Below are 26832 nucleotides of genomic sequence, written 5' to 3'. Positions count from 1 at the left end.
CGACATTTAGTGTTGGTGTGTTTGTCGTTGAACGCGTGGGTGGTGGCGGTGCATGTCCCGGGGGTACGGAATTGTATTGCTGATGCTCTTTCTCGCTCGCAGTGGGACCGGTTTCGGCAATTGGCCCCGGGAGCGGAACGTCTCGGTTTGGCTTGTCCAGAGCATCTTTGGGATCTGGTATCGGTCCCGTAGAGCAGCTGTTACAGAGGTCTTTGGCGCGCACGACGTGGAGTGCTTATGCTGCTTGTTGGAGGCAGTGGGAGGAGTGGGTAAGAGAGTTGGGTGACGTCAATACGGATAGAGACAGGTTGGTGGCACTTTTGTATTGGTTAGGGGATGCCTGGGAGGCGGGGTTTTCAGTAGCGAAGGTGAACCGGTTCATATCTGCGGTGGCGTTTGGGCTTAAGTTGCGGGGCTTGCGGGATGTATCGAAGGAATTTCTGGTATCGCAGGCTTTGAAGGGGTTGCGCAGAGGTAGGGTGGAGGCGGATAGTAGAAGGCCGGTGTCGTTTGCTTTGCTTGGCTCGTTGGGCGGTTCATTAGCATCGGTATGTCGTTCTTCAGATGAAATGGATCTGTTTCGGTTGGCTTTTTCGTTAGCGTTCTTCGGAGCATTTAGAATAGGTGAGTTGGTGTCGCCAAGTACTAAACAGGCAGGGGGGCTGAGATCTGGGGAGGTGAGCCTTTTTGCAGATCGGCTGGAGGTATGGTTGCGTAGATCTAAAACTGACCAAGTAGGGAAGGGAAAACTGATAGTTTTGTTCGCTCTCCCGGGGTCGGTCATGTGCCCAGTGGAGTGCATGCGGGGTTTTACGAGAAACAGGGGGTCTCCAGATTTGCCTTTGTTACGTCATATGGACGGGTCGTTTTTGTCCAGGTTTCAGTTTGGAGCTGTATTTAAAAAGTGTTTGACGGCGGTTGGGGTTGCGGCAGGCTCATATTCATCTCATTCCTTCCGGATTGGCGCAGCAACGGAAGCGGGGCGCTGGGGGTTGGATGATGAGGGGGTGAGGCGTATTGGTCGTTGGGAGTCTAAAAGGTTTAAGTCCTATGTCCGCCCCCATATGTTGTAATTTTGTTGTTTATGCTTGAAAATGTTATATGGTGGTGCCTAACTGTGTTTTCCGTTTCAGATTCGCCTCCTTGTCTGGTGTGGTTGATGGGTCATTCGTACGTGCACTGGGGGGCTTTGAGGGCGGACGTCCGCCCGGATGGTCGCCAGTTGCGCATTCCGCGACAGGATGCGGTTGTGCATTGGCTGGGTTTTAGAGGTATGTCGTGGAACAGGGTGTTGGCGGAATTCCAGACATATGTGCGGCTTGATAGGGTTCCGGAGGTTTTAGTGTTGCACGTGGGTGGGAATGACTTAGGAGTCCGCCCTTTTCGTGAGTTGGTGCGGGATATCAAACATGATATGTTGTGTTTGTGGGTATCTTATCCCAAGTTGGTGGTAGTATGGTCGGACATAGTCCCAAGAAAGCATTGGCGGTTAGCTAGATCGGTGGAGAGAGTCAATAAGGCTCGCATAAAAGTTAACCGGGCGGTGTCCCGTTTTGTGGCAAAGAACGGGGGCATTTGCGTGAGGCATAGGGATTTGGAGTCAGGAGTGGGGAATTTCTGGAGAAGTGACGGGGTTCATCTGACCGAGGTTGGCATTGATCTTTGGAGCTTGGCGATAGCAGAAGGCATAGAAAGGGCGGTGGTGGTGTGGAGGAACTCACAGGCTTAAGGTGGTCAAGGCCTGTTTCGCGGTGGCGGGGGGAGTCCTTGAGGCCAGTCAGTACAAAATGGTGGGGGGGTCGCATCGGGGGTATGCGTCCCCCAAAAAAGGTACATGGTTGAAGACTTCATCGGGTGTTATCCCTTTGAAGTGGTCTTCTGGTAGAAGGTATATCACTTGAAGGCTTCATCGGGTGTTATCCCTTTGAAGTGGACTTCTAGTGGTCGGTATATCACTTGAGGGCTTCATCGGGTGTTATCCCCTTGAAGTGGACTTCTAGTGGTTGGAGCCATCTGCAGAGGTGAACGGTGCTTCCGAGCTGGTTTACGGCTGGAGGTAATTGGTGGTTTGCAGATGGCTAATTCGGTGTGTTCTTGAAAGGAACATCTGAAGGGGCTTCAGGGACTTCCTCTGCTCGGGTTAATGTTAACGTTTAATTGTTATTTATGATTCTGACCCATGTTGGGTCATGTGAATTATTAGGAGGAATTCTCTGGTGGATTCCTAACTAGTTATCCGAATGTTTCGGATTTAAATTGTTTTTATAAAACTGTGAAATTAATAAACGGCTGCTGTGGCCATTTCACATCCAACCTCGGTGTCATGTGTCGTTACTAAATGGGGGTGGGGGATAGTATGGTCTAAGGTTAACACACGACTCTACCTAGGCAGGTCAAGAAGAGGCTGGACGCAGCCGCAGGTTTAAGGGAAGCCGACATGACCGTCCTGGTAGGGAAAGGGTTAATGAGGTGAGGGAAAGTTGAAGGAGCTGAAGGAGGGACGGGGAGGAGTTAAGGGGGACGGGGGGGCCGTTACTGCGCTTCCCGCTGTTTCTCGGCATTGAGCCGGAAGCAGCGGGAGGAGTAACATACAATAAGCAAGCTCCCACCCTCCCACCCTTGGTTTGTTACTCCTTAGGTCTTATGTACGTCCGTCTATGAGCGTTGTGTTTTATTTTGTGTGCTTATTTAACATGTTTTTCTTTTTTCCGGAGTAGGTTCTGTTGTCATGGCAGCTGGCGGGGGGAGTCCTTGAGGCCAGTCAGTACAAAATGGTGGGGGGGTCGCATCGGGGGTATGCGTCCCCCAAAAAAGGTACATGGTTGAAGACTTCATCGGGTGTTATCCCTTTGAAGTGGTCTTCTGGTAGAAGGTATATCACTTGAAGGCTTCATCGGGTGTTATCCCTTTGAAGTGGACTTCTAGTGGTCGGTATATCACTTGAGGGCTTCATCGGGTGTTATCCCCTTGAAGTGGACTTCTAGTGGTTGGAGCCATCTGCAGAGGTGAACGGTGCTTCCGAGCTGGTTTACGGCTGGAGGTAATTGGTGGTTTGCAGATGGCTAATTCGGTGTGTTCTTGAAAGGAACATCTGAAGGGGCTTCAGGGACTTCCTCTGCTCGGGTTAATGTTAACGTTTAATTGTTATTTATGATTCTGACCCATGTTGGGTCATGTGAATTATTAGGAGGAATTCTCTGGTGGATTCCTAACTAGTTATCCGAATGTTTCGGATTTAAATTGTTTTTATAAAACTGTGAAATTAATAAACGGCTGCTGTGGCCATTTCACATCCAACCTCGGTGTCATGTGTCGTTACTAAATGGGGGTGGGGGATAGTATGGTCTAAGGTTAACACACGACTCTACCTAGGCAGGTCATGTTTCTTGTATGTGCTGTCTGTGTTTTTATCCCCCTTACGGGTGGTCTCCCTGGGCTAACACAGGACTGCGGCCATGGCGTGAGGAAAGGAGGAAGAGTTTGTCCCTTAGTATTCTGGTTTCTCTTCAGAACGCATAAATCTTTCGCCTTTTACTAAAGATTTCCGTGGAGAGGAGCAAAACTGAGTTTTGTAGCAATTTTTGCATGCTCCAGCTTGCTGGGGTTTTCTTGTTCAGGTTGAAAAGCAGAAAGAGTGTATTTCTGGCTCCAGTTGGCTTGAAAGTGGCTGAATTTGCATATTGACAACATGGATGGCCTCCTTCCGTTGAGAAGCAAACTTGTTTATGCACTGTGTTGCCGGGGTGGATAACAAGTGAAAGCTGCCAAGTGGCAGCCAAAAGAAGAGAGGAGCCTGGGAAACATATGTATTGTTTCTTGTATGTGCTGTCTGTGTTTTTATCCCCCTTACAGGTGGTCTCCCTGGGCTAACACAGGACTGCGGCCATGGCGTGAGGAAAGGAGGAAGAGTTTGTCCCTTAGTACTCTGGTTTCTCTTCAGAACGCATAAATCTTTCGCCTTTTACTAAAGATTTCCGTGGAGAGGAGCAAAACTGAGTTTTGTAGCAATTTTTGCATGCTCCAGCTTGCTGGGGTTTTCTTGTTCAGGTTGAAAAGCAGAAAGAGTGTATTTCTGGCTCCAGTTGGCTTGAAAGTGGCTGAATTTGCATATTGACAACATGGATGGCCTCCTTCCGTTGAGAAGCAAACTTGTTTATGCACTGTGTTGCCGGGGTGGATAACAAGTGAAAGCTGCCAAGTGGCAGCCAAAAGAAGAGAGGAGCCTGGGAAACATATGTATTGTTTCTTGTATGTGCTGTCTGTGTTTTTATCCCCCTTACGGGTAGTCTCCCTGGGCTAACACAGGACTGCGGCCATGGCGTGAGGAAAGGAGGAAGAGTTTGTCCCTTAGTACTCTGGTTTCTCTTCAGAACGCATAAATCTTTCGCCTTTTACTAAAGATTTCCGTGGAGAGGAGCAAAACTGAGTTTTGTAGCAATTTTTGCATGCTCCAGCTTGCTGGGGTTTTCTTGTTCAGGTTGAAAAGCAGAAAGAGTGTATTTCTGGCTCCAGTTGGCTTGAAAGTGGCTGAATTTGCATATTGACAACATGGATGGCCTCCTTCCGTTGAGAAGCAAACTTGTTTATGCACTGTGTTGCCGGGGTGGATAACAAGTGAAAGCTGCCAAGTGGCAGCCAAAAGAAGAGAGGAGCCTGGGAAACATATGTATTGTTTCTTGTATGTGCTGTCTGTGTTTTTATCCCCCTTACGGGTGGTCTCCCTGGGCTAACACAGGACTGCGGCCATGGCGTGAGGAAAGGAGGAAGAGTTTGTCCCTTAGTACTCTGGTTTCTCTTCAGAACGCATAAATCTTTCGCCTTTTACTAAAGATTTCCGTGGAGAGGAGCAAAACTGAGTTTTGTAGCAATTTTTGCATGCTCCAGCTTGCTGGGGTTTTCTTGTTCAGGTTGAAAAGCAGAAAGAGTGTATTTCTGGCTCCAGTTGGCTTGAAAGTGGCTGAATTTGCATATTGACAACATGGATGGCCTCCTTCCGTTGAGAAGCAAACTTGTTTATGCACTGTGTTGCCGGGGTGGATAACAAGTGAAAGCTGCCAAGTGGCAGCCAAAAGAAGAGAGGAGCCTGGGAAACATATGCATTGTTTCTTGTATGTGCTGTCTGTGTTTTTATCCCCCTTACGGGTGGTCTCCCTGGGCTAACACAGGACTGCGGCCATGGCGTGAGGAAAGGAGGAAGAGTTTGTCCCTTAGTACTCTGGTTTCTCTTCAGAACGCATAAATCTTTCGCCTTTTACTAAAGATTTCCGTGGAGAGGAGCAAAACTGAGTTTTGTAGCAATTTTTGCATGCTCCAGCTTGCTGGGGTTTTCTTGTTCAGGTTGAAAAGCAGAAAGAGTGTATTTCTGGCTCCAGTTGGCTTGAAAGTGGCTGAATTTGCATATTGACAACATGGATGGCCTCCTTCCGTTGAGAAGCAAACTTGTTTATGCACTGTGTTGCCGGGGTGGATAACAAGTGAAAGCTGCCAAGTGGCAGCCAAAAGAAGAGAGGAGCCTGGGAAACATATGTATTGTTTCTTGTATGTGCTGTCTGTGTTTTTATCCCCCTTACGGGTGGTCTCCCTGGGCTAACACAGGACTGCGGCCATGGCGTGAGGAAAGGAGGAAGAGTTTGTCCCTTAGTACTCTGGTTTCTCTTCAGAACGCATAAATCTTTCGCCTTTTACTAAAGATTTCCGTGGAGAGGAGCAAAACTGAGTTTTGTAGCAATTTTTGCATGCTCCAGCTTGCTGGGGTTTTCTTGTTCAGGTTGAAAAGCAGAAAGAGTGTATTTCTGGCTCCAGTTGGCTTGAAAGTGGCTGAATTTGCATATTGACAACATGGATGGCCTCCTTCCGTTGAGAAGCAAACTTGTTTATGCACTGTGTTGCCGGGGTGGATAACAAGTGAAAGCTGCCAAGTGGCAGCCAAAAGAAGAGAGGAGCCTGGGAAACATATGTATTGTTTCTTGTATTTGCTGTCTGTGTTTTTATCCCCCTTACGGGTGGTCTCCCTGGGCTAACACAGGACTGCGGCCATGGCGTGAGGAAAGGAGGAAGAGTTTGTCCCTTAGTACTCTGGTTTCTCTTCAGAACGCATAAATCTTTCGCCTTTTACTAAAGATTTCCGTGGAGAGGAGCAAAACTGAGTTTTGTAGCAATTTTTGCATGCTCCAGCTTGCTGGGGTTTTCTTGTTCAGGTTGAAAAGCAGAAAGAGTGTATTTCTGGCTCCAGTTGGCTTGAAAGTGGCTGAATTTGCATATTGACAACATGGATGGCCTCCTTCCGTTGAGAAGCAAACTTGTTTATGCACTGTGTTGCCGGGGTGGATAACAAGTGAAAGCTGCCAAGTGGCAGCCAAAAGAAGAGAGGAGCCTGGGAAACATATGTATTGTTTCTTGTATGTGCTGTCTGTGTTTTTATCCCCCTTACGGGTGGTCTCCCTGGGCTAACACAGGACTGCGGCCATGGCGTGAGGAAAGGAGGAAGAGTTTGTCCCTTAGTACTCTGGTTTCTCTTCAGAACGCATAAATCTTTCGCCTTTTACTAAAGATTTCCGTGGAGAGGAGCAAAACTGAGTTTTGTAGCAATTTTTGCATGCTCCAGCTTGCTGGGGTTTTCTTGTTCAGGTTGAAAAGCAGAAAGAGTGTATTTCTGGCTCCAGTTGGCTTGAAAGTGGCTGAATTTGCATATTGACAACATGGATGGCCTCCTTCCGTTGAGAAGCAAACTTGTTTATGCACTGTGTTGCCGGGGTGGATAACAAGTGAAAGCTGCCAAGTGGCAGCCAAAAGAAGAGAGGAGCCTGGGAAACATATGTATTGTTTCTTGTATTTGCTGTCTGTGTTTTTATCCCCCTTACGGGTGGTCTCCCTGGGCTAACACAGGACTGCGGCCATGGCGTGAGGAAAGGAGGAAGAGTTTGTCCCTTAGTACTCTGGTTTCTCTTCAGAACGCATAAATCTTTCGCCTTTTATTAAAGATTTCCGTGGAGAGGAGCAAAACTGAGTTTTGTAGCAATTTTTGCATGCTCCAGCTTGCTGGGGTTTTCTTGTTCAGGTTGAAAAGCAGAAAGAGTGTATTTCTGGCTCCAGTTGGCTTGAAAGTGGCTGAATTTGCATATTGACAACATGGATGGCCTCCTTCCGTTGAGAAGCAAACTTGTTTATGCACTGTGTTGCCGGGGTGGATAACAAGTGAAAGCTGCCAAGTGGCAGCCAAAAGAAGAGAGGAGCCTGGGAAACATATGCATTGTTTCTTGTATGTGCTGTCTGTGTTTTTATCCCCCTTACGGGTGGTCTCCCTGGGCTAACACAGGACTGCGGCCATGGCGTGAGGAAAGGAGGAAGAGTTTGTCCCTTAGTACTCTGGTTTCTCTTCAGAACGCATAAATCTTTCGCCTTTTACTAAAGATTTCCGTGGAGAGGAGCAAAACTGAGTTTTGTAGCAATTTTTGCATGCTCCAGCTTGCTGGGGTTTTCTTGTTCAGGTTGAAAAGCAGAAAGAGTGTATTTCTGGCTCCAGTTGGCTTGAAAGTGGCTGAATTTGCATATTGACAACATGGATGGCCTCCTTCCGTTGAGAAGCAAACTTGTTTATGCACTGTGTTGCCGGGGTGGATAACAAGTGAAAGCTGCCAAGTGGCAGCCAAAAGAAGAGAGGAGCCTGGGAAACATATGTATTGTTTCTTGTATGTGCTGTCTGTGTTTTTATCCCCCTTACGGGTGGTCTCCCTGGGCTAACACAGGACTGCGGCCATGGCGTGAGGAAAGGAGGAAGAGTTTGTCCCTTAGTACTCTGGTTTCTCTTCAGAACGCATAAATCTTTCGCCTTTTACTAAAGATTTCCGTGGAGAGGAGCAAAACTGAGTTTTGTAGCAATTTTTGCATGCTCCAGCTTGCTGGGGTTTTCTTGTTCAGGTTGAAAAGCAGAAAGAGTGTATTTCTGGCTCCAGTTGGCTTGAAAGTGGCTGAATTTGCATATTGACAACATGGATGGCCTCCTTCCGTTGAGAAGCAAACTTGTTTATGCACTGTGTTGCCGGGGTGGATAACAAGTGAAAGCTGCCAAGTGGCAGCCAAAAGAAGAGAGGAGCCTGGGAAACATATGTATTGTTTCTTGTATGTGCTGTCTGTGTTTTTATCCCCCTTACGGGTGGTCTCCCTGGGCTAACACAGGACTGCGGCCATGGCGTGAGGAAAGGAGGAAGAGTTTGTCCCTTAGTACTCTGGTTTCTCTTCAGAACGCATAAATCTTTCGCCTTTTACTAAAGATTTCCGTGGAGAGGAGCAAAACTGAGTTTTGTAGCAATTTTTGCATGCTCCAGCTTGCTGGGGTTTTCTTGTTCAGGTTGAAAAGCAGAAAGAGTGTATTTCTGGCTCCAGTTGGCTTGAAAGTGGCTGAATTTGCATATTGACAACATGGATGGCCTCCTTCCGTTGAGAAGCAAACTTGTTTATGCACTGTGTTGCCGGGGTGGATAACAAGTGAAAGCTGCCAAGTGGCAGCCAAAAGAAGAGAGGAGCCTGGGAAACATATGTATTGTTTCTTGTATGTGCTGTCTGTGTTTTTATCCCCCTTACGGGTGGTCTCCCTGGGCTAACACAGGACTGCGGCCATGGCGTGAGGAAAGGAGGAAGAGTTTGTCCCTTAGTACTCTGGTTTCTCTTCAGAACGCATAAATCTTTCGCCTTTTACTAAAGATTTCCGTGGAGAGGAGCAAAACTGAGTTTTGTAGCAATTTTTGCATGCTCCAGCTTGCTGGGGTTTTCTTGTTCAGGTTGAAAAGCAGAAAGAGTGTATTTCTGGCTCCAGTTGGCTTGAAAGTGGCTGAATTTGCATATTGACAACATGGATGGCCTCCTTCCGTTGAGAAGCAAACTTGTTTATGCACTGTGTTGCCGGGGTGGATAACAAGTGAAAGCTGCCAAGTGGCAGCCAAAAGAAGAGAGGAGCCTGGGAAACATATGTATTGTTTCTTGTATGTGCTGTCTGTGTTTTTATCCCCCTTACGGGTGGTCTCCCTGGGCTAACACAGGACTGCGGCCATGGCGTGAGGAAAGGAGGAAGAGTTTGTCCCTTAGTACTCTGGTTTCTCTTCAGAACGCATAAATCTTTCGCCTTTTCCTAAAGATTTCCGTTGAGAGGAGCAAAACTGAGTTTTGTAGCAATTTTTGCATGCTCCAGCTTGCTGGGGTTTTCTTGTTCAGGTTGAAAAGCAGAAAGAGTGTATTTCTGGCTCCAGTTGGCTTGAAAGTGGCTGAATTTGCATATTGACAACATGGATGGCCTCATTCCGTTGAGAAGCAAACTTGTTTATGCACTGTGTTGCCGGGGTGGATAACAAGTGAAAGCTGCCAAGTGGCAGCCAAAAGAAGAGAGGAGCCTGGGAAACATATGTATTGTTTCTTGTATGTGCTGTCTGTGTTTTTATCCCCCCTTACGGGTGGTCTCCCTGGGCTAACACAGGACTGCGGCCATGGCGTGAGGAAAGGAGGAAGAGTTTGTCCCTTAGTACTCTGGTTTCTCTTCAGAACGCATAAATCTTTCGCCTTTTACTAAAGATTTCCGTGGAGAGGAGCAAAACTGAGTTTTGTAGCAATTTTTGCATGCTCCAGCTTGCTGGGGTTTTCTTGTTCAGGTTGAAAAGCAGAAAGAGTGTATTTCTGGCTCCAGTTGGCTTGAAAGTGGCTGAATTTGCATATTGACAACATGGATGGCCTCCTTCCGTTGAGAAGCAAACTTGTTTATGCACTGTGTTGCCGGGGTGGATAACAAGTGAAAGCTGCCAAGTGGCAGCCAAAAGAAGAGAGGAGCCTGGGAAACATATGTATTGTTTCTTGTATGTGCTGTCTGTGTTTTTATCCCCCTTACGGGTGGTCTCCCTGGGCTAACACAGGACTGCGGCCATTGCGTGAGGAAAGGAGGAAGAGTTTGTCCCTTAGTACTCTGGTTTCTCTTCAGAACGCATAAATCTTTCGCCTTTTACTAAAGATTTCCGTGGAGAGGAGCAAAACTGAGTTATGTAGCAATTTTTGCATGCTCCAGCTTGCTGGGGTTTTCTTGTTCAGGTTGAAAAGCAGAAAGAGTGTATTTCTGGCACCAGTTGGCTTGAAAGTGGCTGAATTTGCATATTGACAACATGGATGGCCTCCTTCCGTTGAGAAGCAAACTTGTTTATGCACTGTGTTGCCGGGGTGGATAACAAGTGAAAGCTGCCAAGTGGCAGCCAAAAGAAGAGAGGAGCCTGGGAAACATATGTATTGTTTCTTGTATGTGCTGTCTGTGTTTTTATCCCCCTTACGGGTGGTCTCCCTGGGCTAACACAGGACTGCGGCCATGGCGTGAGGAAAGGAGGAAGAGTTTGTCCCTTAGTACTCTGGTTTCTCTTCAGAACGCATAAATCTTTCGCCTTTTACTAAAGATTTCCGTGGAGAGGAGCAAAACTGAGTTTTGTAGCAATTTTTGCATGCTCCAGCTTGCTGGGGTTTTCTTGTTCAGGTTGAAAAGCAGAAAGAGTGTATTTCTGGCTCCAGTTGGCTTGAAAGTGGCTGAATTTGCATATTGACAACATGGATGGCCTCCTTCCGTTGAGAAGCAAACTTGTTTATGCACTGTGTTGCCGGGGTGGATAACAAGTGAAAGCTGCCAAGTGGCAGCCAAAAGAAGAGAGGAGCCTGGGAAACATATGTATTGTTTCTTGTATGTGCTGTCTGTGTTTTTATCCCCCTTACGGGTGGTCTCCCTGGGCTAACACAGGACTGCGGCCATGGCGTGAGGAAAGGAGGAAGAGTTTGTCCCTTAGTACTCTGGTTTCTCTTCAGAACGCATAAATCTTTCGCCTTTTACTAAAGATTTCCGTGGAGAGGAGCAAAACTGAGTTTTGTAGCAATTTTTGCATGCTCCAGCTTGCTGGGGTTTTCTTGTTCAGGTTGAAAAGCAGAAAGAGTGTATTTCTGGCTCCAGTTGGCTTGAAAGTGGCTGAATTTGCATATTGACAACATGGATGGCCTCCTTCCGTTGAGAAGCAAACTTGTTTATGCACTGTGTTGCCGGGGTGGATAACAAGTGAAAGCTGCCAAGTGGCAGCCAAAAGAAGAGAGGAGCCTGGGAAACATATGTATTGTTTCTTGTATGTGCTGTCTGTGTTTTTATCCCCCTTACGGGTGGTCTCCCTGGGCTAACACAGGACTGCGGCCATGGCGTGAGGAAAGGAGGAAGAGTTTGTCCCTTAGTACTCTGGTTTCTCTTCAGAACGCATAAATCTTTCGCCTTTTACTAAAGATTTCCGTGGAGAGGAGCAAAACTGAGTTTTGTAGCAATTTTTGCATGCTCCAGCTTGCTGGGGTTTTCTTGTTCAGGTTGAAAAGCAGAAAGAGTGTATTTCTGGCTCCAGTTGGCTTGAAAGTGGCTGAATTTGCATATTGACAACATGGATGGCCTCCTTCCGTTGAGAAGCAAACTTGTTTATGCACTGTGTTGCCGGGGTGGATAACAAGTGAAAGCTGCCAAGTGGCAGCCAAAAGAAGAGAGGAGCCTGGGAAACATATGTATTGTTTCTTGTATGTGCTGTCTGTGTTTTTATCCCCCTTACGGGTGGTCTCCCTGGGCTAACACAGGACTGCGGCCATGGCGTGAGGAAAGGAGGAAGAGTTTGTCCCTTAGTACTCTGGTTTCTCTTCAGAACGCATAAATCTTTCGCCTTTTACTAAAGATTTCCGTGGAGAGGAGCAAAACTGAGTTTTGTAGCAATTTTTGCATGCTCCAGCTTGCTGGGGTTTTCTTGTTCAGGTTGAAAAGCAGAAAGAGTGTATTTCTGGCTCCAGTTGGCTTGAAAGTGGCTGAATTTGCATATTGACAACATGGATGGCCTCCTTCCGTTGAGAAGCAAACTTGTTTATGCACTGTGTTGCCGGGGTGGATAACAAGTGAAAGCTGCCAAGTGGCAGCCAAAAGAAGAGAGGAGCCTGGGAAACATATGTATTGTTTCTTGTATGTGCTGTCTGTGTTTTTATCCCCCTTACGGGTGGTCTCCCTGGGCTAACACAGGACTGCGGCCATGGCGTGAGGAAAGGAGGAAGAGTTTGTCCCTTAGTACTCTGGTTTCTCTTCAGAACGCATAAATCTTTCGCCTTTTACTAAAGATTTCCGTGGAGAGGAGCAAAACTGAGTTTTGTAGCAATTTTTGCATGCTCCAGCTTGCTGGGGTTTTCTTGTTCAGGTTGAAAAGCAGAAAGAGTGTATTTCTGGCTCCAGTTGGCTTGAAAGTGGCTGAATTTGCATATTGACAACATGGATGGCCTCCTTCCGTTGAGAAGCAAACTTGTTTATGCACTGTGTTGCCGGGGTGGATAACAAGTGAAAGCTGCCAAGTGGCAGCCAAAAGAAGAGAGGAGCCTGGGAAACATATGTATTGTTTCTTGTATGTGCTGTCTGTGTTTTTATCCCCCTTACGGGTGGTCTCCCTGGGCTAACACAGGACTGCGGCCATGGCGTGAGGAAAGGAGGAAGAGTTTGTCCCTTAGTACTCTGGTTTCTCTTCAGAACGCATAAATCTTTCGCCTTTTACTAAAGATTTCCGTGGAGAGGAGCAAAACTGAGTTTTGTAGCAATTTTTGCATGCTCCAGCTTGCTGGGGTTTTCTTGTTCAGGTTGAAAAGCAGAAAGAGTGTATTTCTGGCTCCAGTTGGCTTGAAAGTGGCTGAATTTGCATATTGACAACATGGATGGCCTCCTTCCGTTGAGAAGCAAACTTGTTTATGCACTGTGTTGCCGGGGTGGATAACAAGTGAAAGCTGCCAAGTGGCAGCCAAAAGAAGAGAGGAGCCTGGGAAACATATGTATTGTTTCTTGTATGTGCTGTCTGTGTTTTTATCCCCCTTACGGGTGGTCTCCCTGGGCTAACACAGGACTGCGGCCATGGCGTGAGGAAAGGAGGAAGAGTTTGTCCCTTAGTACTCTGGTTTCTCTTCAGAATGCATAAATCTTTCGCCTTTTACTAAAGATTTCCGTGGAGAGGAGCAAAACTGAGTTTTGTAGCAATTTTTGCATGCTCCAGCTTGCTGGGGTTTTCTTGTTCAGGTTGAAAAGCAGAAAGAGTGTATTTCTGGCTCCAGTTGGCTTGAAAGTGGCTGAATTTGCATATTGACAACATGGATGGCCTCCTTCCGTTGAGAAGCAAACTTGTTTATGCACTGTGTTGCCGGGGTGGATAACAAGTGAAAGCTGCCAAGTGGCAGCCAAAAGAAGAGAGGAGCCTGGGTAACATATGTATTGTTTCTTGTATGTGCTGTCTGTGTTTTTATCCCCCTTACGGGTGGTCTCCCTGGGCTAACACAGGACTGCGGCCATGGCGTGAGGAAAGGAGGAAGAGTTTGTCCCTTAGTACTCTGGTTTCTCTTCAGAACGCATAAATCTTTCGCCTTTTACTAAAGATTTCCGTGGAGAGGAGCAAAACTGAGTTTTGTAGCAATTTTTGCATGCTCCAGCTTGCTGGGGTTTTCTTGTTCAGGTTGAAAAGCAGAAAGAGTGTATTTCTGGCTCCAGTTGGCTTGAAAGTGGCTGAATTTGCATATTGACAACATGGATGGCCTCCTTCCGTTGAGAAGCAAACTTGTTTATGCACTGTGTTGCCGGGGTGGATAACAAGTGAAAGCTGCCAAGTGGCAGCCAAAAGAAGAGAGGAGCCTGGGAAACATATGTATTGTTTCTTGTATGTGCTGTCTGTGTTTTTATCCCCCTTACGGGTGGTCTCCCTGGGCTAACACAGGACTGCGGCCATGGCGTGAGGAAAGGAGGAAGAGTTTGTCCCTTAGTACTCTGGTTTCTCTTCAGAACGCATAAATCTTTCGCCTTTTACTAAAGATTTCCGTGGAGAGGAGCAAAACTGAGTTTTGTAGCAATTTTTGCATGCTCCAGCTTGCTGGGGTTTTCTTGTTCAGGTTGAAAAGCAGAAAGAGTGTATTTCTGGCTCCAGTTGGCTTGAAAGTGGCTGAATTTGCATATTGACAACATGGATGGCCTCCTTCCGTTGAGAAGCAAACTTGTTTATGCACTGTGTTGCCGGGGTGGATAACAAGTGAAAGCTGCCAAGTGGCAGCCAAAAGAAGAGAGGAGCCTGGGAAACATATGTATTGTTTCTTGTATGTGCTGTCTGTGTTTTTATCCCCCTTACGGGTGGTCTCCCTGGGCTAACACAGGACTGCGGCCATGGCGTGAGGAAAGGAGGAAGAGTTTGTCCCTTAGTACTCTGGGTTCTCTTCAGAACGCATAAATCTTTCGCCTTTTACTAAAGATTTCCGTGGAGAGGAGCAAAACTGAGTTTTGTAGCAATTTTTGCATGCTCCAGCTTGCTGGGGTTTTCTTGTTCAGGTTGAAAAGCAGAAAGAGTGTATTTCTGGCTCCAGTTGGCTTGAAAGTGGCTGAATTTGCATATTGACAACATGGATGGCCTCCTTCTGTTGAGAAGCAAACTTGTTTATGCACTGTGTTGCCGGGGTGGATAACAAGTGAAAGCTGCCAAGTGGCAGCCAAAAGAAGAGAGGAGCCTGGGAAACATATGTATTGTTTCTTGTGTGTGCTGTCTGTGTTTTTATCCCCCTTACGGGTGGTCTCCCTGGGCTAACACAGGACTGCGGCCATGGCGTGAGGAAAGGAGGAAGAGTTTGTCCCTTAGTACTCTGGTTTCTCTTCAGAACGCATAAATCTTTCGCCTTTTACTAAAGATTTCTGTGGAGAGGAGCAAAACTGAGTTTTGTAGCAATTTTTGCATGCTCCAGCTTGCTGGGGTTTTCTTGTTCAGGTTGAAAAGCAGAAAGAGTGTATTTCTGGCTCCAGTTGGCTTGAAAGTGGCTGAATTTGCATATTGACAACATGGATGGCCTCCTTCCGTTGAGAAGCAAACTTGTTTATGCACTGTGTTGCCGGGGTGGATAACAAGTGAAAGCTGCCAAGTGGCAGCCAAAAGAAGAGAGGAGCCAGGGTAACATATGTATTGTTTCTTGTATGTGCTGTCTGTGTTTTTATCCCCCTTACGGGTGGTCTCCCTGGGCTAACACAGGACTGCGGCCATGGCGTGAGGAAAGGAGGAAGAGTTTGTCCCTTAGTACTCTGGTTTCTCTTCAGAACGCATAAATCTTTCGCCTTTTACTAAAGATTTCCGTGGAGAGGAGCAAAACTGAGTTTTGTAGCAATTTTTGCATGCTCCAGCTTGCTGGGGTTTTCTTGTTCAGGTTGAAAAGCAGAAAGAGTGTATTTCTGGCTCCAGTTGGCTTGAAAGTGGCTGAATTTGCATATTGACAACATGGATGGCCTCCTTCTGTTGAGAAGCAAACTTGTTTATGCACTGTGTTGCCGGGGTGGATAACAAGTGAAAGCTGCCAAGTGGCAGCCAAAAGAAGAGAGGAGCCTGGGAAACATATGTATTGTTTCTTGTATGTGCTGTCTGTGTTTTTATCCCCCTTACGGGTGGTCTCCCTGGGCTAACACAGGACTGCGGCCATGGCGTGAGGAAAGGAGGAAGAGTTTGTCCCTTAGTACTCTGGTTTCTCTTCAGAACGCATAAATCTTTCGCCTTTTACTAAAGATTTCCGTGGAGAGGAGCAAAACTGAGTTTTGTAGCAATTTTTGCATGCTCCAGCTTGCTGGGGTTTTCTTGTTCAGGTTGAAAAGCAGAAAGAGTGTATTTCTGGCTCCAGTTGGCTTGAAAGTGGCTGAATTTGCATATTGACAACATGGATGGCCTCCTTCCGTTGAGAAGCAAACTTGTTTATGCACTGTGTTGCCGGGGTGGATAACAAGTGAAAGCTGCCAAGTGGCAGCCAAAAGAAGAGAGGAGCCTGGGAAACATATGTATTGTTTCTTGTATGTGCTGTCTGTGTTTTTATCCCCCTTACGGGTGGTCTCCCTGGGCTAACACAGGACTGCGGCCATGGCGTGAGGAAAGGAGGAAGAGTTTGTCCCTTAGTACTCTGGTTTCTCTTCAGAACGCATAAATCTTTCGCCTTTTACTAAAGATTTCCGTGGAGAGGAGCAAAACTGAGTTTTGTAGCAATTTTTGCATGCTCCAGCTTGCTGGGGTTTTCTTGTTCAGGTTGAAAAGCAGAAAGAGTGTATTTCTGGCTCCAGTTGGCTTGAAAGTGGCTGAATTTGCATATTGACAACATGGATGGCCTCCTTCCGTTGAGAAGCAAACTTGTTTATGCACTGTGTTGCCGGGGTGGATAACAAGTGAAAGCTGCCAAGTGGCAGCCAAAAGAAGAGAGGAGCCTGGGAAACATATGTATTGTTTCTTGTATGTGCTGTCTGTGTTTTTATCCCCCTTACGGGTGGTCTCCCTGGGCTAACACAGGACTGCGGCCATGGCGTGAGGAAAGGAGGAAGAGTTTGTCCCTTAGTACTCTGGTTTCTCTTCAGAACGCATAAATCTTTCGCCTTTTACTAAAGATTTCCGTGGAGAGGAGCAAAACTGAGTTTTGTAGCAATTTTTGCATGCTCCAGCTTGCTGGGGTTTTCTTGTTCAGGTTGAAAAGCAGAAAGAGTGTATTTCTGGCTCCAGATGGCTTGAAAGTGGCTGAATTTGCATATTGACAACATGGATGGCCTCCTTCCGTTGAGAAGCAAACTTGTTTATGCACTGTGTTGCCGGGGTGGATAACAAGTGAAAGCTGCCAAGTGGCAGCCAAAAGAAGAGAGGAGCCTGGGAAACATATGTATTGTTTCTTGTATGTGCTGTCTGTGTTTTTATCCCCCTTACGGGTGGTCTCCCTGGGCTAACACAGGACTGCAGCCATGGCGTGAGGAAAGGAGGAAGAGTTTGTCCCTTAGTACTCTGGTTTCTCTTCAGAACGCATAAATCTTTCGCCTTTTACTAAAGATTTCCGTGGAGAGGAGCAAAACTGAGTTTTGTAGCAATTTTTGCATGCTCCAGCTTGCTGGGGTTTTCTTGTTCAGGTTGAAAAGCAGAAAGAGTGTATTTCTGGCTCCAGTTGGCTTGAAAGTGGCTGAATTTGCATATTGACAACATGGATGGCCTCCTTCCGTTGAGAAGCAAACTTGTTTATGCACTGTGTTGCCGGGGTGGATAACAAGTGAAAGCTGCCAAGTGGCAGCCAAAAGAAGAGAGGAGCCTGGGAAACATATGTATTGTTTCTTGTATGTGCTGTCTGTGTTTTTATCCCCCTTACGGGTGGTCTCCCTGGGCTAACACAGGACTGCGGCCATGGCGTGAGGAAAGGAGGAAGAGTTTGTCCCTTAGTACTCTGGTTTCTCTTCAGAACGCATAAATCTTTCGCCTTTTACTAAAGATTTCCGTGGAGAGGAGCAAAACTGAGTTTTGTAGCAATTTTTGCATGCTCCAGCTTGCTGGGGTTTTCTTGTTCAGGTTGAAAAGCAGAAAGAGTGTATTTCTGGCTCCAGTTGGCTTGAAAGTGGCTGAATTTGCATATTGACAACATGGATGGCCTCCTTCCGTTGAGAAGCAAACTTGTTTATGCACTGTGTTGCCGGGGTGGATAACAAGTGAAAGCTGCCAAGTGGCAGCCAAAAGAAGAGAGGAGCCTGGGAAACATATGTATTGTTTCTTGTATGTGCTGTCTGTGTTTTTATCCCCCTTACGGGTGGTCTCCCTGGGCTAACACAGGACTGCGGCCATGGCGTGAGGAAAGGAGGAAGAGTTTGTCCCTTAGTACTCTGGTTTCTCTTCAGAACGCATAAATCTTTTGCCTTTTCTTAAAGATTTCTGTGGAGAGGAGCAAAACTGAGTTTTGTAGCAATTTTTGCATGCTCCAGCTTGCTGGGGTTTTCTTGTTCAGGTTGAAAAGCAGAAAGAGTGTATTTCTGGCTCCAGTTGGCTTGAAAGTGGCTGAATTTGCATATTGACAACATGGATGGCCTCCTTCCGTTGAGAAGCAAACTTGTTTATGCACTGTGTTGCCGGGGTGGATAACAAGTGAAAGCTGCCAAGTGGCAGCCAAAAGAAGAGAGGAGCCTGGGAAACATATGTATTGTTTCTTGTATGTGCTGTCTGTGTTTTTATCCCCCTTAAGGTTGGTCTCCCTGGGCTAACACAGGACTGCGGCCATGGCGTGAGGAAAGGAGGAAGAGTTTGTCCCTTAGTACTCTGGTTTCTCTTCAGAACGCATAAATCTTTCGCCTTTTACTAAAGATTTCCGTGGAGAGGAGCAAAACTGAGTTTTGTAGCAATTTTTGCATGCTCCAGCTTGCTGGGGTTTTCTTGTTCAGGTTGAAAAGCAGAAAGAGTGTATTTCTGGCTCCAGTTGGCTTGAAAGTGGCTGAATTTGCATATTGACAACATGGATGGCCTCCTTCCGTTGAGAAGCAAACTTGTTTATGCACTGTGTTGCCGGGGTGGATAACAAGTGAAAGCTGCCAAGTGGCAGCCAAAAGAAGAGAGGAGCCTGGGAAACATATGTATTGTTTCTTGTATGTGCTGTCTGTGTTTTTATCCCCCTTACGGGTGGTCTCCCTGGGCTAACACAGGACTGCGGCCATGGCGTGAGGAAAGGAGGAAGAGTTTGTCCCTTAGTACTCTGGTTTCTCTTCAGAACGCATAAATCTTTCGCCTTTTACTAAAGATTTCCGTGGAGAGGAGCAAAACTGAGTTTTGTAGCAATTTTTGCATGCTCCAGCTTGCTGGGGTTTTCTTGTTCAGGTTGAAAAGCAGAAAGAGTGTATTTCTGGCTCCAGTTGGCTTGAAAGTGGCTGAATTTGCATATTGACAACATGGATGGCCTCCTTCCGTTGAGAAGCAAACTTGTTTATGCACTGTGTTGCCGGGGTGGATAACAAGTGAAAGCTGCCAAGTGGCAGCCAAAAGAAGAGAGGAGCCTGGGAAACATATGTATTGTTTCTTGTATGTGCTGTCTGTGTTTTTATCCCCCTTACGGGTGGTCTCCCTGGGCTAACACAGGACTGCAGCCATGGCGTGAGGAAAGGAGGAAGAGTTTGTCCCTTAGTACTCTGGTTTCTCTTCAGAACGCATAAATCTTTCGCCTTTTACTAAAGATTTCCGTGGAGAGGAGCAAAACTGAGTTTTGTAGCAATTTTTGCATGCTCCAGCTTGCTGGGGTTTTCTTGTTCAGGTTGAAAAGCAGAAAGAGTGTATTTCTGGCTCCAGTTGGCTTGAAAGTGGCTGAATTTGCATATTGACAACATGGATGGCCTCCTTCCGTTGAGAAGCAAACTTGTTTATGCACTGTGTTGCCGGGGTGGATAACAAGTGAAAGCTGCCAAGTGGCAGCCAAAAGAAGAGAGGAGCCTGGGAAACATATGTATTGTTTCTTGTATGTGCTGTCTGTGTTTTTATCCCCCTTACGGGTGGTCTCCCTGGGCTAACACAGGACTGCGGCCATGGCGTGAGGAAAGGAGGAAGAGTTTGTCCCTTAGTACTCTGGTTTCTCTTCAGAACGCATAAATCTTTTGCCTTTTATTAAAGATTTCCGTGGAGAGGAGCAAAACTGAGTTTTGTAGCAATTTTTGCATGCTCCAGCTTGCTGGGGTTTTCTTGTTCAGGTTGAAAAGCAGAAAGAGTGTATTTCTGGCTCCAGTTGGCTTGAAAGTGGCTGAATTTGCATATTGACAACATGGATGGCCTCCTTCCGTTGAGAAGCAAACTTGTTTATGCACTGTGTTGCCGGGGTGGATAACAAGTGAAAGCTGCCAAGTGGCAGCCAAAAGAAGAGAGGAGCCTGGGAAACATATGTATTGTTTCTTGTATTTGCTGTCTGTGTTTTTATCCCCCTTACGGGTGGTCTCCCTGGGCTAACACAGGACTGCGGCCATGGCGTGAGGAAAGGAGGAAGAGTTTGTCCCTTAGTACTCTGGTTTCTCTTCAGAACGCATAAATCTTTCGCCTTTTACTAAAGATTTCCGTGGAGAGGAGCAAAACTGAGTTTTGTAGCAATTTTTGCATGCTCCAGCTTGCTGGGGTTTTCTTGTTCAGGTTGAAAAGCAGAAAGAGTGTATTTCTGGCTCCAGTTGGCTTGAAAGTGGCTGAATTTGCATATTGACAACATGGATGGCCTCCTTCCGTTGAGAAGCAAACTTGTTTATGCACTGTGTTGCCGGGGTGGATAACAAGTGAAAGCTGCCAAGTGGCAGCCAAAAGAAGAGAGGAGCCTGGGAAACATATGTATTGTTTCTTGTATGTGCTGTCTGTGTTTTTATCCCCCTTACGGGTGGTCTCCCTGGGCTAACACAGGACTGCGGCCATGGCGTGAGGAAAGGAGGAAGAGTTTGTCCCTTAGTACTCTGGTTTCTCTTCAGAACGCATAAATCTTTCGCCTTTTACTAAAGATTTCCGTGGAGAGGAGCAAAACTGAGTTTTGTAGCAATTTTTGCATGCTCCAGCTTGCTGGGGTTTTCTTGTTCAGGTTGAAAAGCAGAAAGAGTGTATTTCTGGCTCCAGTTGGCTTGAAAGTGGCTGAATTTGCATATTGACAACATGGATGGCCTCCTTCCGTTGAGAAGCAAACTTGTTTATGCACTGTGTTGCCGGGGTGGATAACAAGTGAAAGCTGCCAAGTGGCAGCCAAAAGAAGAGAGGAGCCTGGGAAACATATGTATTGTTTCTTGTATGTGCTGTCTGTGTTTTTATCCCCCTTACGGGTGGTCTCCCTGGGCTAACACAGGACTGCGGCCATGGCGTGAGGAAAGGAGGAAGAGTTTGTCCCTTAGTACTCTGGTTTCTCTTCAGAACGCATAAATCTTTCGCCTTTTACTAAAGATTTCCGTGGAGAGGAGCAAAACTGAGTTTTGTAGCAATTTTTGCATGCTCCAGCTTGCTGGGGTTTTCTTGTTCAGGTTGAAAAGCAGAAAGAGTGTATTTCTGGCTCCAGTTGGCTTGAAAGTGGCTGAATTTGCATATTGACAACATGGATGGCCTCCTTCCGTTGAGAAGCAAACTTGTTTATGCACTGTGTTGCCGGGGTGGATAACAAGTGAAAGCTGCCAAGTGGCAGCCAAAAGAAGAGAGGAGCCTGGGAAACATATGTATTGTTTCTTGTATGTGCTGTCTGTGTTTTTATCCCCCTTACGGGTGGTCTCCCTGGGCTAACACAGGACTGCGGCCATGGCGTGAGGAAAGGAGGAAGAGTTTGTCCCTTAGTACTCTGGTTTCTCTTCAGAACGCATAAATCTTTCGCCTTTTACTAAAGATTTCCGTGGAGAGGAGCAAAACTGAGTTTTGTAGCAATTTTTGCATGCTCCAGCTTGCTGGGGTTTTCTTGTTCAGGTTGAAAAGCAGAAAGAGTGTATTTCTGGCTCCAGTTGGCTTGAAAGTGGCTGAATTTGCATATTGACAACATGGATGGCCTCCTTCCGTTGAGAAGCAAACTTGTTTATGCACTGTGTTGCCGGGGTGGATAACAAGTGAAAGCTGCCAAGTGGCAGCCAAAAGAAGAGAGGAGCCTGGGAAACATATGTATTGTTTCTTGTATGTGCTGTCTGTGTTTTTATCCCCCTTACGGGTGGTCTCCCTGGGCTAACACAGGACTGCGGCCATGGCGTGAGGAAAGGAGGAAGAGTTTGTCCCTTAGTACTCTGGTTTCTCTTCAGAACGCATAAATCTTTCGCCTTTTACTAAAGATTTCCGTGGAGAGGAGCAAAACTGAGTTTTGTAGCAATTTTTGCATGCTCCAGCTTGCTGGGGTTTTCTTGTTCAGGTTGAAAAGCAGAAAGAGTGTATTTCTGGCTCCAGTTGGCTTGAAAGTGGCTGAATTTGCATATTGACAACATGGATGGCCTCCTTCCGTTGAGAAGCAAACTTGTTTATGCACTGTGTTGCCGGGGTGGATAACAAGTGAAAGCTGCCAAGTGGCAGCCAAAAGAAGAGAGGAGCCTGGGAAACATATGTATTGTTTCTTGTATGTGCTGTCTGTGTTTTTATCCCCCTTACGGGTGGTCTCCCTGGGCTAACACAGGACTGCGGCCATGGCGTGAGGAAAGGAGGAAGAGTTTGTCCCTTAGTACTCTGGTTTCTCTTCAGAACGCATAAATCTTTCGCCTTTTACTAAAGATTTCCGTGGAGAGGAGCAAAACTGAGTTTTGTAGCAATTTTTGCATGCTCCAGCTTGCTGGGGTTTTCTTGTTCAGGTTGAAAAGCAGAAAGAGTGTATTTCTGGCTCCAGTTGGCTTGAAAGTGGCTGAATTTGCATATTGACAACATGGATGGCCTCCTTCTGTTGAGAAGCAAACTTGTTTATGCACTGTGTTGCCGGGGTGGATAACAAGTGAAAGCTGCCAAGTGGCAGCCAAAAGAAGAGAGGAGCCTGGGAAACATATGTATTGTTTCTTGTGTGTGCTGTCTGTGTTTTTATCCCCCTTACGGGTGGTCTCCCTGGGCTAACACAGGACTGCGGCCATGGCGTGAGGAAAGGAGGAAGAGTTTGTCCCTTAGTACTCTGGTTTCTCTTCAGAACGCATAAATCTTTCGCCTTTTACTAAAGATTTCCGTGGAGAGGAGCAAAACTGAGTTTTGTAGCAATTTTTGCATGCTCCAGCTTGCTGGGGTTTTCTTGTTCAGGTTGAAAAGCAGAAAGAGTGTATTTCTGGCTCCAGTTGGCTTGAAAGTGGCTGAATTTGCATATTGACAACATGGATGGCCTCCTTCCGTTGAGAAGCAAACTTGTTTATGCACTGTGTTGCCGGGGTGGATAACAAGTGAAAGCTGCCAAGTGGCAGCCAAAAGAAGAGAGGAGCCTGGGTAACATATGTATTGTTTCTTGTATGTGCTGTCTGTGTTTTTATCCCCCTTACGGGTGGTCTCCCTGGGCTAACACAGGACTGCGGCCATGGCGTGAGGAAAGGAGGAAGAGTTTGTCCCTTAGTACTCTGGTTTCTCTTCAGAACGCATAAATCTTTCGCCTTTTACTAAAGATTTCCGTGGAAAGGAGCAAAACTGAGTTTTGTAGCAATTTTTGCATGCTCCAGCTTGCTGGGGTTTTCTTGTTCAGGTTGAAAAGCAGAAAGAGTGTATTTCTGGCTCCAGTTGGCTTGAAAGTGGCTGAATTTGCATATTGACAACATGGATGGCCTCCTTCCGTTGAGAAGCAAACTTGTTTATGCACTGTGTTGCCGGGGTGGATAACAAGTGAAAGCTGCCAAGTGGCAGCCAAAAGAAGAGAGGAGCCTGGGAAACATATGTATTGTTTCTTGTATGTGCTGTCTGTGTTTTTATCCCCCTTACGGGTGGTCTCCCTGGGCTAACACAGGACTGCGGCCATGGCGTGAGGAAAGGAGGAAGAGTTTGTCCCTTAGTACTCTGGTTTCTCTTCAGAACGCATAAATCTTTCGCCTTTTACTAAAGATTTCCGTGGAGAGGAGCAAAACTGAGTTTTGTAGCAATTTTTGCATGCTCCAGCTTGCTGGGGTTTTCTTGTTCAGGTTGAAAAGCAGAAAGAGTGTATTTCTGGCTCCAGTTGGCTTGAAAGTGGCTGAATTTGCATATTGACAACATGGATGGCCTCCTTCCGTTGAGAAGCAAACTTGTTTATGCACTGTGTTGCCGGGGTGGATAACAAGTGAAAGCTGCCAAGTGGCAGCCAAAAGAAGAGAGGAGCCTGGGAAACATATGTATTGTTTCTTGTATGTGCTGTCTGTGTTTTTATCCCCCTTACGGGTGGTCTCCCTGGGCTAACACAGGACTGCGGCCATGGCGTGAGGAAAGGAGGAAGAGTTTGTCCCTTAGTACTCTGGTTTCTCTTCAGAACGCATAAATCTTTCGCCTTTTACTAAAGATTTCCGTGGAGAGGAGCAAAACTGAGTTTTGTAGCAATTTTTGCATGCTCCAGCTTGCTGGGGTTTTCTTGTTCAGGTTGAAAAGCAGAAAGAGTGTATTTCTGGCTCCAGTTGGCTTGAAAGTGGCTGAATTTGCATATTGACAACATGGATGGCCTCCTTCCGTTGAGAAGCAAACTTGTTTATGCACTGTGTTGCCGGGGTGGATAACAAGTGAAAGCTGCCAAGTGGCAGCCAAAAGAAGAGAGGAGCCTGGGAAACATATGTATTGTTTCTTGTATGTGCTGTCTGTGTTTTTATCCCCCTTACGGGTGGTCTCCCTGGGCTAACACAGGACTGCGGCCATGGCGTGAGGAAAGGAGGAAGAGTTTGTCCCTTAGTACTCTGGTTTCTCTTCAGAACGCATAAATCTTTCGCCTTTTACTAAAGATTTCCGTGGAGAGGAGCAAAACTGAGTTTTGTAGCAATTTTTGCATGCTCCAGCTTGCTGGGGTTTTCTTGTTCAGGTTGAAAAGCAGAAAGAGTGTATTTCTGGCTCCAGATGGCTTGAAAGTGGCTGAATTTGCATATTGACAACATGGATGGCCTCCTTCCGTTGAGAAGCAAACTTGTTTATGCACTGTGTTGCCGGGGTGGATAACAAGTGAAAGCTGCCAAGTGGCAGCCAAAAGAAGAGAGGAGCCTGGGAAACATATGTATTGTTTCTTGTATGTGCTGTCTGTGTTTTTATCCCCCTTACGGGTGGTCTCCCTGGGCTAACACAGGACTGCAGCCATGGCGTGAGGAAAGGAGGAAGAGTTTGTCCCTTAGTACTCTGGTTTCTCTTCAGAACGCATAAATCTTTCGCCTTTTACTAAAGATTTCCGTGGAGAGGAGCAAAACTGAGTTTTGTAGCAATTTTTGCATGCTCCAGCTTGCTGGGGTTTTCTTGTTCAGGTTGAAAAGCAGAAAGAGTGTATTTCTGGCTCCAGTTGGCTTGAAAGTGGCTGAATTTGCATATTGACAACATGGATGGCCTCCTTCCGTTGAGAAGCAAACTTGTTTATGCACTGTGTTGCCGGGGTGGATAACAAGTGAAAGCTGCCAAGTGGCAGCCAAAAGAAGAGAGGAGCCTGGGAAACATATGTATTGTTTCTTGTATGTGCTGTCTGTGTTTTTATCCCCCTTACGGGTGGTCTCCCTGGGCTAACACAGGACTGCGGCCATGGCGTGAGGAAAGGAGGAAGAGTGTGTCCCTTAGTACTCTGGTTTCTCTTCAGAACGCATAAATCTTTCGCCTTTTACTAAAGATTTCCGTGGAGAGGAGCAAAACTGAGTTTTGTAGCAATTTTTGCATGCTCCAGCTTGCTGGGGTTTTCTTGTTCAGGTTGAAAAGCAGAAAGAGTGTATTTCTGGCTCCAGTTGGCTTGAAAGTGGCTGAATTTGCATATTGACAACATGGATGGCCTCCTTCCGTTGAGAAGCAAACTTGTTTATGCACTGTGTTGCCGGGGTGGATAACAAGTGAAAGCTGCCAAGTGGCAGCCAAAAGAAGAGAGGAGCCTGGGAAACATATGTATTGTTTCTTGTATGTGCTGTCTGTGTTTTTATCCCCCTTACGGGTGGTCTCCCTGGGCTAACACAGGACTGCGGCCATGGCGTGAGGAAAGGAGGAAGAGTTTGTCCCTTAGTACTCTGGTTTCTCTTCAGAACGCATAAATCTTTTGCCTTTTATTAAAGATTTCTGTGGAGAGGAGCAAAACTGAGTTTTGTAGCAATTTTTGCATGCTCCAGCTTGCTGGGTTTTCTTGTTCAGGTTGAAAAGCAGAAAGAGTGTATTTCTGGCTCCAGTTGGCTTGAAAGTGGCTGAATTTGCATATTGACAACATGGATGGCCTCCTTCCGTTGAGAAGCAAACTTGTTTATGCACTGTGTTGCCGGGGTGGATAACAAGTGAAAGCTGCCAAGTGGCAGCCAAAAGAAGAGAGGAGCCTGGGAAACATATGTATTGTTTCTTGTATGTGCTGTCTGTGTTTTTATCCCCCTTACGGGTGGTCTCCCTGGGCTAACACAGGACTGCGGCCATGGCGTGAGGAAAGGAGGAAGAGTTTGTCCCTTAGTACTCTGGTTTCTCTTCAGAACGCATAAATCTTTCGCCTTTTACTAAAGATTTCCGTGGAGAGGAGCAAAACTGAGTTTTGTAGCAATTTTTGCATGCTCCAGCTTGCTGGGGTTTTCTTGTTCAGGTTGAAAAGCAGAAAGAGTGTATTTCTGGCTCCAGTTGGCTTGAAAGTGGCTGAATTTGCATATTGACAACATGGATGGCCTCCTTCCGTTGAGAAGCAAACTTGTTTATGCACTGTGTTGCCGGGGTGGATAACAAGTGAAAGCTGCCAAGTGGCAGCCAAAAGAAGAGAGGAGCCTGGGTAACATATGTATTGTTTCTTGTATGTGCTGTCTGTGTTTTTATCCCCCTTACGGGTGGTCTCCCTGGGCTAACACAGGACTGCGGCCATGGCGTGAGGAAAGGAGGAAGAGTTTGTCCCTTAGTACTCTGGTTTCTCTTCAGAACGCATAAATCTTTCGCCTTTTACTAAAGATTTCCGTGGAAAGGAGCAAAACTGAGTTTTGTAGCAATTTTTGCATGCTCCAGCTTGCTGGGGTTTTCTTGTTCAGGTTGAAAAGCAGAAAGAGTGTATTTCTGGCTCCAGTTGGCTTGAAAGTGGCTGAATTTGCATATTGACAACATGGATGGCCTCCTTCTGTTGAGAAGCAAACTTGTTTATGCACTGTGTTGCCGGGGTGGATAACAAGTGAAAGCTGCCAAGTGGCAGCCAAAAGAAGAGAGGAGCCTGGGAAACATATGTATTGTTTCTTGTATGTGCTGTCTGTGTTTTTATCCCCCTTACGGGTGGTCTCCCTGGGCTAACACAGGACTGCGGCCATGGCGTGAGGAAAGGAGGAAGAGTTTGTCCCTTAGTACTCTGGTTTCTCTTCAGAACGCATAAATCTTTCGCCTTTTACTAAAGATTTCCGTGGAGAGGAGCAAAACTGAGTTTTGTAGCAATTTTTGCATGCTCCAGCTTGCTGGGGTTTTCTTG

General features: G+C 46.5%; 55 non-coding genes across 55 annotated transcripts; all 55 read left to right on the top strand.

Moving 5' to 3' along the window:
• Positions 1-3490: 3490 nt before the first annotated feature.
• Positions 3491-3606, top strand: LOC142707777 (U5 spliceosomal RNA). The gene has a single exon (XR_012868675.1). It is a non-coding gene; the product is annotated as a U5 spliceosomal RNA (small nuclear RNA).
• A 314-nt stretch (positions 3607-3920) lies between these two features.
• LOC142707840 (U5 spliceosomal RNA) lies at positions 3921-4036 on the top strand. Its single transcript, XR_012868732.1, has one exon. It is a non-coding gene; the product is annotated as a U5 spliceosomal RNA (small nuclear RNA).
• Positions 4037-4350: 314 nt separating this feature from the next.
• LOC142707839 (U5 spliceosomal RNA) lies at positions 4351-4466 on the top strand. The gene has a single exon (XR_012868731.1). It is a non-coding gene; the product is annotated as a U5 spliceosomal RNA (small nuclear RNA).
• A 314-nt stretch (positions 4467-4780) lies between these two features.
• Positions 4781-4896, top strand: LOC142707838 (U5 spliceosomal RNA). Its single transcript, XR_012868730.1, has one exon. It is a non-coding gene; the product is annotated as a U5 spliceosomal RNA (small nuclear RNA).
• Positions 4897-5210: 314 nt separating this feature from the next.
• On the top strand, positions 5211-5326 carry LOC142707836 (U5 spliceosomal RNA). The gene has a single exon (XR_012868728.1). It is a non-coding gene; the product is annotated as a U5 spliceosomal RNA (small nuclear RNA).
• Positions 5327-5640: 314 nt separating this feature from the next.
• Positions 5641-5756, top strand: LOC142707834 (U5 spliceosomal RNA). Its single transcript, XR_012868727.1, has one exon. It is a non-coding gene; the product is annotated as a U5 spliceosomal RNA (small nuclear RNA).
• Positions 5757-6070: 314 nt separating this feature from the next.
• On the top strand, positions 6071-6186 carry LOC142707833 (U5 spliceosomal RNA). Its single transcript, XR_012868726.1, has one exon. It is a non-coding gene; the product is annotated as a U5 spliceosomal RNA (small nuclear RNA).
• A 314-nt stretch (positions 6187-6500) lies between these two features.
• Positions 6501-6616, top strand: LOC142707832 (U5 spliceosomal RNA). The gene has a single exon (XR_012868725.1). It is a non-coding gene; the product is annotated as a U5 spliceosomal RNA (small nuclear RNA).
• A 314-nt stretch (positions 6617-6930) lies between these two features.
• Positions 6931-7046, top strand: LOC142707788 (U5 spliceosomal RNA). Its single transcript, XR_012868685.1, has one exon. It is a non-coding gene; the product is annotated as a U5 spliceosomal RNA (small nuclear RNA).
• Positions 7047-7360: 314 nt separating this feature from the next.
• On the top strand, positions 7361-7476 carry LOC142707831 (U5 spliceosomal RNA). Its single transcript, XR_012868724.1, has one exon. It is a non-coding gene; the product is annotated as a U5 spliceosomal RNA (small nuclear RNA).
• A 314-nt stretch (positions 7477-7790) lies between these two features.
• On the top strand, positions 7791-7906 carry LOC142707830 (U5 spliceosomal RNA). The gene has a single exon (XR_012868723.1). It is a non-coding gene; the product is annotated as a U5 spliceosomal RNA (small nuclear RNA).
• A 314-nt stretch (positions 7907-8220) lies between these two features.
• Positions 8221-8336, top strand: LOC142707829 (U5 spliceosomal RNA). Its single transcript, XR_012868722.1, has one exon. It is a non-coding gene; the product is annotated as a U5 spliceosomal RNA (small nuclear RNA).
• Positions 8337-8650: 314 nt separating this feature from the next.
• On the top strand, positions 8651-8766 carry LOC142707828 (U5 spliceosomal RNA). The gene has a single exon (XR_012868721.1). It is a non-coding gene; the product is annotated as a U5 spliceosomal RNA (small nuclear RNA).
• Positions 8767-9080: 314 nt separating this feature from the next.
• On the top strand, positions 9081-9196 carry LOC142707795 (U5 spliceosomal RNA). The gene has a single exon (XR_012868691.1). It is a non-coding gene; the product is annotated as a U5 spliceosomal RNA (small nuclear RNA).
• A 315-nt stretch (positions 9197-9511) lies between these two features.
• Positions 9512-9627, top strand: LOC142707827 (U5 spliceosomal RNA). Its single transcript, XR_012868720.1, has one exon. It is a non-coding gene; the product is annotated as a U5 spliceosomal RNA (small nuclear RNA).
• A 314-nt stretch (positions 9628-9941) lies between these two features.
• On the top strand, positions 9942-10057 carry LOC142707767 (U5 spliceosomal RNA). The gene has a single exon (XR_012868666.1). It is a non-coding gene; the product is annotated as a U5 spliceosomal RNA (small nuclear RNA).
• Positions 10058-10371: 314 nt separating this feature from the next.
• Positions 10372-10487, top strand: LOC142707826 (U5 spliceosomal RNA). The gene has a single exon (XR_012868719.1). It is a non-coding gene; the product is annotated as a U5 spliceosomal RNA (small nuclear RNA).
• A 314-nt stretch (positions 10488-10801) lies between these two features.
• On the top strand, positions 10802-10917 carry LOC142707823 (U5 spliceosomal RNA). The gene has a single exon (XR_012868717.1). It is a non-coding gene; the product is annotated as a U5 spliceosomal RNA (small nuclear RNA).
• A 314-nt stretch (positions 10918-11231) lies between these two features.
• On the top strand, positions 11232-11347 carry LOC142707822 (U5 spliceosomal RNA). Its single transcript, XR_012868716.1, has one exon. It is a non-coding gene; the product is annotated as a U5 spliceosomal RNA (small nuclear RNA).
• A 314-nt stretch (positions 11348-11661) lies between these two features.
• On the top strand, positions 11662-11777 carry LOC142707821 (U5 spliceosomal RNA). Its single transcript, XR_012868715.1, has one exon. It is a non-coding gene; the product is annotated as a U5 spliceosomal RNA (small nuclear RNA).
• A 314-nt stretch (positions 11778-12091) lies between these two features.
• On the top strand, positions 12092-12207 carry LOC142707820 (U5 spliceosomal RNA). Its single transcript, XR_012868714.1, has one exon. It is a non-coding gene; the product is annotated as a U5 spliceosomal RNA (small nuclear RNA).
• A 314-nt stretch (positions 12208-12521) lies between these two features.
• LOC142707819 (U5 spliceosomal RNA) lies at positions 12522-12637 on the top strand. Its single transcript, XR_012868713.1, has one exon. It is a non-coding gene; the product is annotated as a U5 spliceosomal RNA (small nuclear RNA).
• A 314-nt stretch (positions 12638-12951) lies between these two features.
• Positions 12952-13067, top strand: LOC142707772 (U5 spliceosomal RNA). Its single transcript, XR_012868670.1, has one exon. It is a non-coding gene; the product is annotated as a U5 spliceosomal RNA (small nuclear RNA).
• A 314-nt stretch (positions 13068-13381) lies between these two features.
• Positions 13382-13497, top strand: LOC142707818 (U5 spliceosomal RNA). Its single transcript, XR_012868712.1, has one exon. It is a non-coding gene; the product is annotated as a U5 spliceosomal RNA (small nuclear RNA).
• A 314-nt stretch (positions 13498-13811) lies between these two features.
• On the top strand, positions 13812-13927 carry LOC142707817 (U5 spliceosomal RNA). The gene has a single exon (XR_012868711.1). It is a non-coding gene; the product is annotated as a U5 spliceosomal RNA (small nuclear RNA).
• A 314-nt stretch (positions 13928-14241) lies between these two features.
• Positions 14242-14357, top strand: LOC142707776 (U5 spliceosomal RNA). Its single transcript, XR_012868674.1, has one exon. It is a non-coding gene; the product is annotated as a U5 spliceosomal RNA (small nuclear RNA).
• A 314-nt stretch (positions 14358-14671) lies between these two features.
• LOC142707784 (U5 spliceosomal RNA) lies at positions 14672-14787 on the top strand. The gene has a single exon (XR_012868681.1). It is a non-coding gene; the product is annotated as a U5 spliceosomal RNA (small nuclear RNA).
• Positions 14788-15101: 314 nt separating this feature from the next.
• On the top strand, positions 15102-15217 carry LOC142707816 (U5 spliceosomal RNA). Its single transcript, XR_012868710.1, has one exon. It is a non-coding gene; the product is annotated as a U5 spliceosomal RNA (small nuclear RNA).
• A 314-nt stretch (positions 15218-15531) lies between these two features.
• Positions 15532-15647, top strand: LOC142707815 (U5 spliceosomal RNA). Its single transcript, XR_012868709.1, has one exon. It is a non-coding gene; the product is annotated as a U5 spliceosomal RNA (small nuclear RNA).
• Positions 15648-15961: 314 nt separating this feature from the next.
• LOC142707814 (U5 spliceosomal RNA) lies at positions 15962-16077 on the top strand. Its single transcript, XR_012868708.1, has one exon. It is a non-coding gene; the product is annotated as a U5 spliceosomal RNA (small nuclear RNA).
• Positions 16078-16391: 314 nt separating this feature from the next.
• On the top strand, positions 16392-16507 carry LOC142707811 (U5 spliceosomal RNA). The gene has a single exon (XR_012868706.1). It is a non-coding gene; the product is annotated as a U5 spliceosomal RNA (small nuclear RNA).
• Positions 16508-16821: 314 nt separating this feature from the next.
• LOC142707810 (U5 spliceosomal RNA) lies at positions 16822-16937 on the top strand. Its single transcript, XR_012868705.1, has one exon. It is a non-coding gene; the product is annotated as a U5 spliceosomal RNA (small nuclear RNA).
• A 314-nt stretch (positions 16938-17251) lies between these two features.
• LOC142707809 (U5 spliceosomal RNA) lies at positions 17252-17367 on the top strand. The gene has a single exon (XR_012868704.1). It is a non-coding gene; the product is annotated as a U5 spliceosomal RNA (small nuclear RNA).
• A 314-nt stretch (positions 17368-17681) lies between these two features.
• Positions 17682-17797, top strand: LOC142707801 (U5 spliceosomal RNA). The gene has a single exon (XR_012868697.1). It is a non-coding gene; the product is annotated as a U5 spliceosomal RNA (small nuclear RNA).
• Positions 17798-18111: 314 nt separating this feature from the next.
• LOC142707808 (U5 spliceosomal RNA) lies at positions 18112-18227 on the top strand. The gene has a single exon (XR_012868703.1). It is a non-coding gene; the product is annotated as a U5 spliceosomal RNA (small nuclear RNA).
• Positions 18228-18541: 314 nt separating this feature from the next.
• Positions 18542-18657, top strand: LOC142707807 (U5 spliceosomal RNA). The gene has a single exon (XR_012868702.1). It is a non-coding gene; the product is annotated as a U5 spliceosomal RNA (small nuclear RNA).
• Positions 18658-18971: 314 nt separating this feature from the next.
• On the top strand, positions 18972-19087 carry LOC142707806 (U5 spliceosomal RNA). The gene has a single exon (XR_012868701.1). It is a non-coding gene; the product is annotated as a U5 spliceosomal RNA (small nuclear RNA).
• Positions 19088-19401: 314 nt separating this feature from the next.
• Positions 19402-19517, top strand: LOC142707792 (U5 spliceosomal RNA). Its single transcript, XR_012868688.1, has one exon. It is a non-coding gene; the product is annotated as a U5 spliceosomal RNA (small nuclear RNA).
• A 314-nt stretch (positions 19518-19831) lies between these two features.
• On the top strand, positions 19832-19947 carry LOC142707805 (U5 spliceosomal RNA). Its single transcript, XR_012868700.1, has one exon. It is a non-coding gene; the product is annotated as a U5 spliceosomal RNA (small nuclear RNA).
• A 314-nt stretch (positions 19948-20261) lies between these two features.
• LOC142707804 (U5 spliceosomal RNA) lies at positions 20262-20377 on the top strand. The gene has a single exon (XR_012868699.1). It is a non-coding gene; the product is annotated as a U5 spliceosomal RNA (small nuclear RNA).
• Positions 20378-20691: 314 nt separating this feature from the next.
• Positions 20692-20807, top strand: LOC142707799 (U5 spliceosomal RNA). The gene has a single exon (XR_012868695.1). It is a non-coding gene; the product is annotated as a U5 spliceosomal RNA (small nuclear RNA).
• Positions 20808-21121: 314 nt separating this feature from the next.
• On the top strand, positions 21122-21237 carry LOC142707787 (U5 spliceosomal RNA). Its single transcript, XR_012868684.1, has one exon. It is a non-coding gene; the product is annotated as a U5 spliceosomal RNA (small nuclear RNA).
• A 314-nt stretch (positions 21238-21551) lies between these two features.
• Positions 21552-21667, top strand: LOC142707774 (U5 spliceosomal RNA). The gene has a single exon (XR_012868672.1). It is a non-coding gene; the product is annotated as a U5 spliceosomal RNA (small nuclear RNA).
• A 314-nt stretch (positions 21668-21981) lies between these two features.
• Positions 21982-22097, top strand: LOC142707762 (U5 spliceosomal RNA). The gene has a single exon (XR_012868661.1). It is a non-coding gene; the product is annotated as a U5 spliceosomal RNA (small nuclear RNA).
• Positions 22098-22411: 314 nt separating this feature from the next.
• LOC142707750 (U5 spliceosomal RNA) lies at positions 22412-22527 on the top strand. Its single transcript, XR_012868650.1, has one exon. It is a non-coding gene; the product is annotated as a U5 spliceosomal RNA (small nuclear RNA).
• Positions 22528-22841: 314 nt separating this feature from the next.
• LOC142707779 (U5 spliceosomal RNA) lies at positions 22842-22957 on the top strand. The gene has a single exon (XR_012868677.1). It is a non-coding gene; the product is annotated as a U5 spliceosomal RNA (small nuclear RNA).
• Positions 22958-23271: 314 nt separating this feature from the next.
• On the top strand, positions 23272-23387 carry LOC142707738 (U5 spliceosomal RNA). Its single transcript, XR_012868639.1, has one exon. It is a non-coding gene; the product is annotated as a U5 spliceosomal RNA (small nuclear RNA).
• A 314-nt stretch (positions 23388-23701) lies between these two features.
• LOC142707726 (U5 spliceosomal RNA) lies at positions 23702-23817 on the top strand. The gene has a single exon (XR_012868628.1). It is a non-coding gene; the product is annotated as a U5 spliceosomal RNA (small nuclear RNA).
• Positions 23818-24131: 314 nt separating this feature from the next.
• LOC142707713 (U5 spliceosomal RNA) lies at positions 24132-24247 on the top strand. The gene has a single exon (XR_012868617.1). It is a non-coding gene; the product is annotated as a U5 spliceosomal RNA (small nuclear RNA).
• A 314-nt stretch (positions 24248-24561) lies between these two features.
• LOC142707701 (U5 spliceosomal RNA) lies at positions 24562-24677 on the top strand. The gene has a single exon (XR_012868606.1). It is a non-coding gene; the product is annotated as a U5 spliceosomal RNA (small nuclear RNA).
• Positions 24678-24991: 314 nt separating this feature from the next.
• On the top strand, positions 24992-25107 carry LOC142707689 (U5 spliceosomal RNA). Its single transcript, XR_012868595.1, has one exon. It is a non-coding gene; the product is annotated as a U5 spliceosomal RNA (small nuclear RNA).
• A 314-nt stretch (positions 25108-25421) lies between these two features.
• LOC142707800 (U5 spliceosomal RNA) lies at positions 25422-25537 on the top strand. Its single transcript, XR_012868696.1, has one exon. It is a non-coding gene; the product is annotated as a U5 spliceosomal RNA (small nuclear RNA).
• A 313-nt stretch (positions 25538-25850) lies between these two features.
• On the top strand, positions 25851-25966 carry LOC142707677 (U5 spliceosomal RNA). The gene has a single exon (XR_012868584.1). It is a non-coding gene; the product is annotated as a U5 spliceosomal RNA (small nuclear RNA).
• Positions 25967-26280: 314 nt separating this feature from the next.
• Positions 26281-26396, top strand: LOC142707778 (U5 spliceosomal RNA). Its single transcript, XR_012868676.1, has one exon. It is a non-coding gene; the product is annotated as a U5 spliceosomal RNA (small nuclear RNA).
• Positions 26397-26710: 314 nt separating this feature from the next.
• On the top strand, positions 26711-26826 carry LOC142707665 (U5 spliceosomal RNA). Its single transcript, XR_012868573.1, has one exon. It is a non-coding gene; the product is annotated as a U5 spliceosomal RNA (small nuclear RNA).
• The last annotated feature ends 6 nt before the right edge of the window (positions 26827-26832 follow it).

This window comes from Rhinoderma darwinii, unplaced genomic scaffold, assembly GCF_050947455.1.
Source record: "Rhinoderma darwinii isolate aRhiDar2 unplaced genomic scaffold, aRhiDar2.hap1 Scaffold_3885, whole genome shotgun sequence".
In the NCBI taxonomy this organism is placed as follows: domain Eukaryota; kingdom Metazoa; phylum Chordata; class Amphibia; order Anura; family Rhinodermatidae; genus Rhinoderma; species Rhinoderma darwinii.
Note: the sequence above shows the minus strand (reverse complement) of the source record. Positions and strands in the feature narration are given on the sequence as shown.